The 12,358-nt window shown below is 32.2% G+C and overlaps 1 long non-coding RNA gene across 2 annotated transcripts; it reads left to right on the plus strand.

Moving 5' to 3' along the window:
• Positions 1-2,650: 2,650 nt before the first annotated feature.
• LOC115962643 lies at positions 2,651-12,052 on the plus strand. 2 transcript variants are annotated; one of them, XR_004085503.1, is made up of 5 exons: positions 2,651-3,016; positions 3,108-3,218; positions 10,488-10,562; positions 10,787-10,834; positions 12,008-12,052. It is a non-coding gene; the product is annotated as an uncharacterized LOC115962643 (long non-coding RNA). The 2 variants fall into 2 exon arrangements; XR_004085504.1 differs by lacking the exon at positions 10,488-10,562.
• Positions 12,053-12,358: the final 306 nt, after the last annotated feature.

The following is a 12,358-nucleotide window of genomic DNA, read 5'->3' on the forward strand; positions in this document are numbered from 1 at the left end:
TACCACAACCACCACAAACCTACCACCCATGCCACAACTAACATAAAAATAAATAAATAAATTAATAAAATAATAAAAAAAACTCCACATTCACCCACCACACTCACCACATCCACATCCACCCATACCATAACCACCACATCCACCCACCATCGCCACCACCAACCAGATCCACCCACACCCACAAACAAAAGCAGAAAAAAAAAATTCAAAACCATTAAAAACACCATACCATGACCATCGGACCCACGACCCCTGACCATTGGACCACAACCCCAACCCACGATGGACCACAATCGCTAGACCACAACCATCGGCAAACCACAATTGCCGAACCACCAAGAACAAACAAAGGCATGGGAGAGAGAAGAGAGAAGAGAGAAGTGAGAAGTGAGAGAAGAAAGAGAAGAGAGAAGTGAGAAAAAAGAGAGTTGGTGAGATTTTTTTTTTTTTTTTTTACAATCCAGCTACAGTGAGCTATTATCAATAACAGCTCACTGTAGTTGAATGCTAAAATATTTAGCATTTAGCATCTTTATTGTAGGTATGTTTTTATAATTTGTGTTAAAAATGCTAAAAAATAACATTTTTCCCTCAAAAACCTCTCACATCTGGATTTGCAAATATGTAAGTTTAAATAATATTTTATTCTCTCATATGTATTACTTCTCTCTCTCTCTCTCTCTCTCTCTCTCTCTCTCTCTCTCTCATTTTTCTTTACATTCCTTCTTGACGTGGTCTTGTTCTGTTCTCTGCTCTCCTCAAACCTAAAACCCTCATCTAGTGGTGGTAGCAGCAAAGGTAGGCGTGGTCTAGGTTGGTGATCGATGGTGGTGGTGTGGCAGCATCTCGAGGTGGAGATCGACATGGTGGCGCGGTTAAGGTGGAGATCGGCGAGGTGGGTTTCAATGGGGATTTTTTTGTGGTTGTTGTGGCTTGCATCTAGGTTTGTGGAGATCGGGTGGGTCATGACTGGTTGGTTTGGATTCAGATTGGTTGGTTTGGTGGTGGTGTGGTGATGGTGTGGTGATGGTGTGGTGGTGGTGTGGTGATTGATGATGGTGGAGCTGTGGGGGTGGGGGTTGCCGTGGGTGGTGAAGGGGTGGGTTTACTGGTATGGCTCTAGGTTTGCTGTCATGGGTGTGGGTTTGGGTTTGCCGTGGGTCTGGGTTTGCCGCCGTGGGTTATGGGGACTGTGGGTTGCTTTTTTTTTTTTTTTTTTTGGGTGTTGATGGTAGATTATGGGTTGCTAGTGGTAGTGGTGTCAAGTGTGTGTAATGCAGCGATGGTGGGCTTATGGTGATGATGGTTTCAATAAATTTGTGGTCTTTCTTGAACAAAAATAATGAGAGAGAATAAATAATGTGCTGTATTGTATTTGATGGTGATTTTGGGATATATTATTTTATTATGTAGAAATATTATTTTAATGAGTAGAATAGGAAAATAAAAGTTTGATGTTGGAAGTGTTGTAAAATAGTATGGTATAATTAATAAAGTAGTTTTTTAGAGCATCCACATTAGTCCATGGATAATCTTGCAAAATACAAAAAGCAGCTCTTTGTACACATTTTAATCCAAAAAACACTCACATCAGTGGGTGTAAAATTGTGCATAATTATACAAGAGCTACAGTAACCGTGCATATATACACGGTTACTGTAGTTTTTCTATACATTATTTTAATAATTTCCAATTTTGCTCCTTTTTTTTCTCTCTCTTCTCTGCCTGCAAAACCAACGCCCTCATCATCTGATTCTTCCTCTAATACACACACTTCCAAATCGGCGCTTGTGGTGGTTGATTGGCTGAACCCATAGTGTTTGGCCATGGTTGTCTAGGCTAGGTGGGATTCGAGTTTAGAGAACTAGAAAGAGCAGGGGTTTAATTTATGTGGGTTTCTACCTTTGTGATGGTTGTGTGATGTTCAACCATGGCTATGGAGCTCTAGCCATGGAGGTTTGGCTTTGTGACGGTGTGTGCGTGTGTGGAGGCAGGGGGTTTAGGATGAGAGAGGGGTAGAGATTTGAGATACGGGAGATATAGATATTAACAAAGAGGTATATAATAAAATAATAATAAAAATAATTATTTAAATAAATTGACGTGTATAATAAACAGACTGATGTGAGTGCTTTGTAAAAATGATAGTGTAAAATAGAAAAAGTAAGTTTTAAATGTGTAAATTTACAAAAATTTTGCATCTACTGATATAGATGCTCGTAGGATGGTAAAATAAGATAGAGTAACATTATAAGATGTGAATGCTCTTAACACTTTTGATAAGAATGCTCTAACACTCTTGATAAGAATGCTTTATTTTATATCAAAACTAATTTGTTCTTAAGAGCATTCTTATTAAGGATTTCAAAAAATTTAACATTTAAAATCTTAAAAACCTACTTTATTTATTTTAACTCAGTTTATAATTCACTCAACATTAAAAAGATTTATATTTTCTACCACTTTATTAATTAAAAATATCGCAAGAAAGAAGAAAAGAGAGTGAGAGAAAGTTTGGTGAGAAGAAAACATGAATGATGAGGGAGAAGATATTTTAATTAAAGTAGTATTAAAATATTATTATATTTATAAGATTCCTTAGATGCTACAATGTGAATGTTTCCACTTTCTACCCTGCCCTACTTATTTCACTCCTCTCCGTCAAAACTCTCTCTACTTTCTTGACTTCAGCCTTCTGTCGCTCTTCTCCCTCTCTCTGTCACACCACTCTCTTCATTTATCCCAAATACCCTGTGTGCTCTCTACTGGATCTTGCGTTCCCTTGAATTTGGTTTCTCAATTTTCTAATAAAATTCTTCCGTTTTTCTCAAAAAAAAAAAAAAATTTTGAACTTCTGTCAAAACCACACGTCCACACCGGAGATAGTTTGACGCGGCAGGGGCGGAGGTGGCCTAACTGTCGAGTGGAGGATTTGTTTTTGGCTGTTGCAGCTACGGTATGACTAATCACTCAAACTGGACTGGTGATGTCTTCGACGGAGTCACCTAAGAACGTAAGGATTTTTTTAAGTTTCTTATTGAGGAAACGAACGTGAGGATTATGTAACTCATGCCGTCTAATTAGCTAAATTTTAATATGGTTAGAAGACATCCACTACCTAGGCGGAAGATTTTCCTCTACTTCGGCGGAAGACATGATGCTATCTAGGCGGAAGTCCTGGGCTCGGATGTTTTCTCCCCTCTTCAACGTGCTAGGTATCGTTCAGTCTTTTTTTTTTTTTTTTGGTCTTTCTCTGTTATTCTTTTTCTTATTTGTTATTTTTTTATCTATTAGAGCAGGAAAGTAATAGCATAATAGTTTTTCTTTTATCTATTTGTTATTGCTTATTGACAAAGAATAGTTTGCTTTTTTTTTTTTTTTTTGAGAAGGAATAGTTTGCTATTTTTTTTTTATACTAATAGTTTGCTATTTAAGTTTTATATTAATATTTTTATAAATAATAGCTTAATAGTTTGAGATTCATTTGGCATTAGGGGTGTGTTTGGATAGAATTTATTTTGCTGAAAATTGAAAATACTGTAACAAAATAATTTTTAAATATGTAAATAGTACCATGAGACCTATTTTTAATGAAAAAGTTGTTGAAAAGTGTAATTTGTGTAATTTATGGGTTTGTGAACAGTATATATATGATTCACAGTTAAAAGTTGTGGTTACTGTTCATAACAGTGATGAACAGTAGTGCTTTAAAGTAAAACAAAAAAAAAAAAAAAAAAACAAAGCTGAAACGTAAACGTAAATGCAGCAACTTCTCAGTGGATCCAAACATACACTAGGTAAAAATGATAGTTTTTTTTATTATTTATAGATTCTATTTATTTTTTTGATATTATTTATAAATTTTATTGTATTATTTTCATTCTATTTTAGTTTTATTTATAGTCCTCCCAAAAAGATTTGAGTTTCACTTAAATTTTACTTTTAGCTCTTTTATTTAATACAATTAAAAATACTAAAACTAAAACCAATGTCAGAATGACGAAGACAAGACACTAACTTTTATAATAAAAAATAGAAAAGACAAGACACTAACATATCAAACCGCTATCCTACTTTCGTTTACTTAACGTCAGATCAATTCAAAGTTTAAAACTCTTTTTATTTTCTTAGTTACTTTTAGAGCATTAGCATTGGACCGTAAGAATCCTCGGGTGCTATTTTGCCAACCAATGCTCTAAATGTTTTTTTATTCGGATATGTATTGTTATATATTTTTTTAAAAACTATAAATAGTAATTTCTTAGATATACTATTTATGGTTGTAAAAATGATTTTAAAAATTGAACCGGTCAAAAAACCGAAAAAAGGATTGGAGCTAGAACATAATTATTGGAGAGAGACAAAAAAGAAAGAAAGATGGAAGGGAAAAAAAAAAATTTTAAATTATTTGATTGTAGTTTATGTTATTTGACTGAGTTTTTACGTAAAATTTTTTTTTGAAAGATTAAATGTATTGTTAATTGAGTTGATAAAATAAATAAAGTAATGTTTGAAGATGTAAAATAGATTTTTTTTTTTATTAATTTACATTGTGAATTATGACCAAGGGTCTATTTGGATTGAGTTTATTTTTACTAAAATTGAAAACACTGTAACAAAATAATTTTTAAATATGTAAATAGTGACGTAAGATCTTATTTTAATAAAAAAATTATTGAAAAGTGAAATTTGTGGGTCTGTAAATAGTGCATGAATATACTATTCACCGTGAAAAAGTTAATATTTACAGTTACTGATTATAAACAGTATATAAACAGTAACTGTATTACTCCTTGAAATGCGTGAAAAGAAAAATCAAAAAATACAAATTTATAAACGCAGACACCTCATCCAAACGAATGCCAGATCAATTCAAAGTTTGAAACTCTTTTCATTTTCCTAGTTTTCCTTCCTCCACAGTCCAGGCTCATGGTAGGGCCCAGAAAAAATTGGGAGGGAGATCTGTCAATGACAACAGAAAAAACAAGAGAAGAATAAAATGAAATAATATATTTGGAAATGTTAACGGCCAGATAAGGTGTCCGTTAAGGATATTTATCATACGGTACATTTAGAAAAAAATTGGTATAAATTGACCGTAGGGACATTTATTATATGGTCTATTTAATAAAAAATTAGTATAAATTAAATTTTTTAGCACAGTATAAATTAATTAAGTATGCGGATGTTGTTGGCGTTTCATTTTTTTTTTTTTTTTTTTGGGGGCGGGGAAAAGCACGTTTTTGTGATTGTTTTTAGTTTTCACCGGGTTTTGTATACTGTTTATGGAATTTATAAGCATTTTTATTTAGCAATTTTTTTATTAAAAATAAGTCTTACAATATTATACATATATTTAAAAATTATTTTATTATATTTTTAATTTTCAGTTAAATAAACTATATTAAAAAAATATGGTCGAAGCAATAAATGAAACTTAAAATTTTAATTTTATTGGTTTTATATCTTAGAAAATTGGCCAAAAATCTAACCAAAAATAAAATGATCTGACATAAAATTGGTTCTTAGCCGTCGCCTTAATACTAGCATGAGTATATAAAGAAAAAATGTAAAATGGTGGTGCCGTCACTCGCCACCCCCATCGCAGCTGTGATTTTTTCTTCTGGCGATCTCAGTCTCTCTCTCTCACCGATTTCCCTCTTTCTCATGGTGTTGTCTCAAATCGCAGGTTTTGGGTAAGATTTGTTGGAAAATTTGTTGGCTTTTGGGTTTGCTAGAAAAGCAGAGGTTGGTTTTTGATAGTTGAGAAGCTATAAAAAACGAGGAAGTTGAAATTTTTGTTGGGTTTTGATATTTGAGAAGCTGGGTTTTGGGGATTTTGTTGAGATATTGGAGTGGAAGAAAGTTGATTTGAAAGAAAACGTCCATGGCAGTGGGTATCTGTTTTGGGTTAGATTTGGGTGTGGGTATCTGAGATTTGAGAAGTTTGTGGGTTTGCTGAGAAGAAGTTTCTAGTTTCTGTTTGTTATCTGAGGAAATTTTAATTTTTTTTATAGAAAACTTTGGATTATGATGTTTTGTTTTGGTGTTGCTTTGACTGGGTTTTTCCTGCCTATTGGCTTCAAGCTTGCCGGAAATTTCAGTTGATGGGGGCGGTTTTCAGTTGATGGGGTGGTATGTTTGCAGTTTTGGGTTGTGGTCTTTGGCAAGGAAGAGAGAGAGAGAGAGAGACATGATTTAAGCTAATAATAAAAAAAATTGAAAAAAAATAATAATATTTTAATGAAATGTTACGAAAAAATACCGTTTTGAAAGAAAAAATTTTCAGGGACCGGTGCGATTGCTATAACAGTGGGTCCCAATCCACTTTCTATGTATTCTGCTTCTATATATTTTATGTATTAGACTTTGGTGGGTGACAGCTTATCCCAACTAACCCCAATTGCGTTATGAAAGGGCAAAAGGTTGTCATTTATGGTATGTTTGGTTGGGTAGGTTTTAGAGAGGATGGAAAAAAAAAATGGAAAATATGAGAGAAAATGAGTGGGAAAGGTGTTTAGTTGAGAGGGAGAGGGGGAGAGAAAAGTGGTGGGGGCCCAGCTATTTTCTCTCTAGGCCTACCACAATTCAATCTCTCCAAAATAGAGAGAAAATGGGAAAGAAAAGGAGGAAGAGTGAGTTGGACAAAATTGCCCTTCTCCATCCAATGGCCAACTTTCTTATCCTCCCACTTTTCCATCCCTCAAACCAAACACAAATGAAGGAAAACTAAATCTTTTCTATCCTCTCATTTTTCCATCCTCCCACTTTTCTATTCTCTTAACCAAGCAGACCCTTAGTGCGAGGCATCAAATTCTTTCAAAAGAATTGATTTCCAACGTTTAATTGAAACAAGAGAAAAGAAAAAGGAGAAGATGCGGTGGGACCTCCCAAATCCACTTTCTATGTATTCTGCTTTTATATATTTTATGTATTAGACTTTAGGGGTGACAGCTTTTCCCAACTAACCCCAATTGCGTTATGAAAGGGCAAAAATTTGTCATTAGAGTACTAGCATTGGGGTGCAAACACTCTCCAGTTACTATTTTACAATCTAAACTACTCAAAACTCACTATATTATATGCAACCTTACTATTCATAAGTTGTAAAAAAGTATAAATTATTTTAATATGTGGTTGTATGTGAAGAGAAAAAGTGAATGGGAAAAAGAGAGAATAATACTTTTTATTATTTTATTAAGTAGTTTATATTATTTTATTAGGTTGTATGTAAAAATAAAAAACTGGGATGTAGGGTGAATTGTAAAATAGGTTGGTAAGATAGATAAAGTAGTGTTTGAAGATGCAAAATAGTTTTTTTTTTTTTTTTTTGTATCCTTGGATGCTAATGCTTTTAGTGTGGGGGCATCAGATTCTTTCAAAAGAGTTGATTTCCATCATTTGGTTGAAACAAGGGAAAAGAAAAAGGAAGAGATGTAGTGATTCAATCATTCAGGGCCTGTTTGGTAAGAGATTTCTTGTAATGTTGTTTAACTTTTGTGGAAATACGTGTGGGTAAAAAAATATGTGAAAATACGTATTGTGGTATTTAAACAACAATTTTCATTATTTAAACATTGTTACCAAACAAGGCCTCAATTTCTGTGGGGGCCACCATTTTGGTGTCTGCCCAAATTGGATGGAAATGGGGTGAAGAGAAAGGCTTGGTTAAGAAAAATGAAAAATAAATTTGTTTATTCGTTTAAACCCTTTGAATCAAATTGTTTAACCTAATTAATTAATTAAGTTGATTATTAGGTTTATTATTCAGATCTAGGTTAAATAAGCATATATCATATCATGCACAATAGGGGAAAAGTAAATAACACTACGATATGATAACTCAGGAAAACCGATGAAACAAATCGTTTTAAAGTAAAAATCTGGGGAGGATTTGACTTAGCTATTCTTAAGGTAAAGCAAATCTACTATAAGAGAATCGAAATTTTTACAATCAGATTTAACCTTAAATCTATTGCCAACTCATGTAGTAACTTACTGACATAACCACGTACAAACTCCAAATCCACGGAGTCCTTCTCTCTTTGGATTTACAGCAATACAAGCACTCACACTTGTGACTTTGAGATTCCATTCAAAGGTTTCAGATCACTATCGGTAATGATCTTGTAGCAAAAACTAGGTTCTACCATCGCTTGATTGTAGATCTTACTTTGGTAGATTCTTATGTAGTTAGAAGGTACAAAACTTCTCAAATCTCACAAAAAATAACACACAAATCTTCCAAAGAATCCAAAAAACATAGGTAGAATTTCCCTTTTATATGTGGACAAGTTAGAATGAAATTCTAAACGTTTTCGCGGGCTTGCATCTTCTTTAAAAATTTAGCAGAATCTGATTTTTGCAATTCTCGATCAGTCGAGCCTAATTCTAGATCAATCGAGCTTGGCAAAATATGACTTCCCTTTTCTGCAGTCAACTCGAACTTGAAGCTTGAAACCTACACCTTTAAGCATTGTCTAACACATAGACTAGACATGTTTTGTTCTTGGTTTCCCAACACAAATAAAATACGATTCTAAATATTTAATCCTAAATCTTTAGAACTTAACAGTATTCTTAACAAGCCTTTTTCTTTCCCCCTTTTACAGGCCTGTCTCTCCCCTTTACAAACCAAACAGGGGAAAGATGGAATTCTCATCTTTTCTTCTTTCTTTTTATTGTGTCTATTTTGAAGTATAATATTTTTTGGTGTTTTGTATGATAAGTAAAATTTTACAACAAACTATAAAAACTTATGGCTCAACCACTGAAGTCGATGGTGCTAAAGGTCTAATGATTGAACCATTGAAACCGGTAGTTACAGTAGTGGCTTTGGCAACCGAACTGTTGACGATTATTGTTAGAGTAGTGTTTTTGGTGATCGGACCACTAACACCAGTTGCCAATGCAGCGTTTCTGGCCATCAAACTGCCGACACCGATCGCCAGTTAGGCATCTACGACCACTTGACCATCGACATAGGTCACCGAAGCAGAGTCTCCAGACACTGGATCATCAAAGCAATGTTTCTGACCACTGGACCATTGGCCTAGCCATCAGTTGGGAGAGAGGAAGCCATTGTGTGTTTTTGGAAAATGTTTTACCAAATTTTCAAATGTAAAAAATTTTACAACTTTTTATAAAGGATTTTACGGTTAAATGAAAATATTTTACAAGTTTGACTATATTTTATTTGCAAACAAACACCTGAAAATTGGAAAACATTTTTTGGAAAGTACTTTATTTCAAAACAAATAGAGCATTTATTTCTTACTAGTTTGGGCTGCACGTGCAAGGCATGTGTTAGCCAATATAAAGATTAGCAATTAAGGTTATAATTAGAATTTATTTATAACACAAACAAAAAATATAGTAATTTGATTGTTGAAGTGCTTAGAAATTGGAGCATTAAATGAGATATATATATATATATATATATATATTTTGAGAATATTAAGTATTTTTAACACACACACATGTGAAAAGGGGAGAATATTTTTTAAAGAAATTTACAATGGTGTATATCCAAAATGGCCTAACTTTTAGATATGAATTTAACTATATAAGAAAGAAGTACAAAGATTATAATAGGACACACAATATATCACAAACCAACGTTATTCTATATTTTAAATATATAAGGGCTAATTACAACTTTCTCACCTGTGGCTTGGCCCGAATTTAAGTTGTCTACATGTGATTTGAAATTTGGCACTTTACCCACTTGAAACTATGCTCCATTAGACTTTGTTAACCCACCTTTCCATTTTCAGTTAAAAAAACACATTTTAATACAAAAACATAACATAAAACAAATCCAAAGGTTAGGATTTAATGAAAAATTTTCACACTATATCATCTTACCCAAATATCATATGGGTTGGATCTTGTCTACCCTTTTGGCTTGAGATATTGATTGATTTCTTCATTGATATCTATGAAGGGAATGTGAGCAATGTAGAGGTAAGGTGTATCCAACGTTCTCAAATTTCCAAATCCTAAGATGAGAAGATGGGTAAGAGTTGTGGACATTAAGATTAAATACTCCTCCGGAAAGGACTCCATACCCCCAGCAATCAAGATCACTATTTCCGAATCCTAATTCTAATCAAATCAGCCAAAAGTGTAGAAAATATATTGACTTCTTCATTGTAATCATCTTACCCAGATATCATCTTGTCCCTAGTGCCTTGTCATGTCTTCATTGAAGTTCAAGTTCTCTCCCTCTCTCAAAAACCCAGCCAAGATTCATGCTATGTTTTCAATTTTATTTATATTTTTTGGTTTCTCTTTTAGGCTAACACCAAAAGTTTGCTTCATTTTGATGGGCTTGTCACAAAAGGCTTTGTGTTTTCTATTAGAACGTTTATTGAGAGAAGTGCTGATATTTAATTTGTATTTGTTTGAAGTGCTGGTATTTAAACCCTATTTTTTGATCCATTTTATGTTATTTTTTGTGTTTAAATGTGTTTTTTTATCAGAAAATGGAGAGCTAGGTTACAAAAGCCTAACGGAGCATAGCTCAAATGAGTAAAATATCAAATTTTAAATTACAGGTAAGTAACTTAAATTCGGACCAAACCATAGGTGGATAATTGTAATTTGCCCAATTTATAAATGTGCTTTGAAAAGCAGTAATCATAATGTTAAATAGATACATCATAATGTTAGTATTGGTTTGTCTTGCTTTATATACCTCATTGATCCTTTAATATAGTTCCAAAAATAGTCCCTTCTATTTTACAAAACTTGAAATTACATGCTCATTGATTTTCTTCAGGTGGATCACCAGCGAAGACCATGTTGAACTTCTTTCGTAATTCTCCAAGTACGTCAAATCTTATTGCTCTTATATGGATAAGAAACTTTTTATCATAAGAGATCTCAACAAAGCTTTCAATATTCTTGATTTCATTATATAACTCTAGGAGTAAGAATGTAAGGTTATGTTTGGTAACAGATTTTGTTCTCTATTTTCAAAAACTTGTTTTTAATTTTCAAAAACTTGTTTTTAGGAATATAAAAGAAAAAACAATTTTCTTATATTTTTAAAATTAAAAACATGTTTGGTTAATTGAAATTAAAAAGATAGTTTTTTGAAGAAAAAAAATAGAAAATACTGAAATATGTTGTTACTAAGATTCGAACTCTAATGCTAACTCGTTAAATAAGATAGATTCATTAAATTAAATGCATTTTTTCATTGACTTTTAAAAATTAGAAATTGAAAACAATCTTTTGCATGTTTTCATTTTTCTTTACAAATTTAATTTTGAGAACAATTTTTGTTTTCTATCCATTTTAGATTGCCAAATAAGTTTTTTAGTCTCAAAAATAAAAAATTGTTTTTGAAAACAGAAAATAAGGGGAAAAAAAAAACAGTTACCAAACATATCTTAAGTTTTTTGTATTTTTTTTTTATATATAAAATGTATGTGGTTCAACTTAAAAACACTCATAAAGGAAAGAAACATGTATCACTAAAAATTTAAAAATATCTAATATGTATTAGAGAACATAAGATACAAAACACATAAATGTGGATGTCATATGAAACTCTTTGGATTGCTCTTGGTATAAGACAACCATCAAAATCAAGGATTAACAAAAGAAATTTTTTTCATTATCTTTGAATATAAATTGTTAAATTGTTCCATAACAACCTGTAAGGAAACATGAGCAATTAAAAATCAATTGGGTAAAATAAAATAAATCGCATTCACCTGAAATTAAAATTCCCTCAAATCCGTGGTTCCTTTCAAAGGGTTTCAAGTACACTCTAATTTTATATTGGTATTGCTACTCATGAGCCTTATAAAGATTTTTTTGCTACAAGCATACAATAATACGGACACTTATTGCTCATTAGCAATATTAAAATATATTCTCTTATTAAAGAAGAAAAAAAATAATAAATATTTTACAATTTTTGAGTTTTCTACTTGAGTTGGAAATTCGTTGCTCAATCACTTGCATGACTTTTCTAACTGCCATGCCACAGTTGAAAATGGAGGGAAAACACCTGTGAGAGATACAAAATAGCAAACAATAAAGAAAAAGAATCATAAAAGTGTAAGTTCAAGCATACTTTATTTATATAGCATCTTGCATCCTATTACTGCCATACATTATACATCCCACTCTCTTTTGCATTCTATCATCTAAAAATATTATTCACTATTTTGAAAAGTGATCGAGATGATGTTCTCAGCACAAAAGAAATGCAATAACACATAAAACCAACATCAAACTTACAGTTGAACCAAAAAACAAAAAACAAAAAAAGGGATCAAATTTTGATAATATAAATAAAACATTTCCAAAATTTCAGCATCAGAAGAATCAATAAAAC

This window comes from Quercus lobata, chromosome 10 (genome assembly GCF_001633185.2).
Source record: "Quercus lobata isolate SW786 chromosome 10, ValleyOak3.0 Primary Assembly, whole genome shotgun sequence".
Lineage (NCBI taxonomy): Eukaryota > Viridiplantae > Streptophyta > Magnoliopsida > Fagales > Fagaceae > Quercus > Quercus lobata.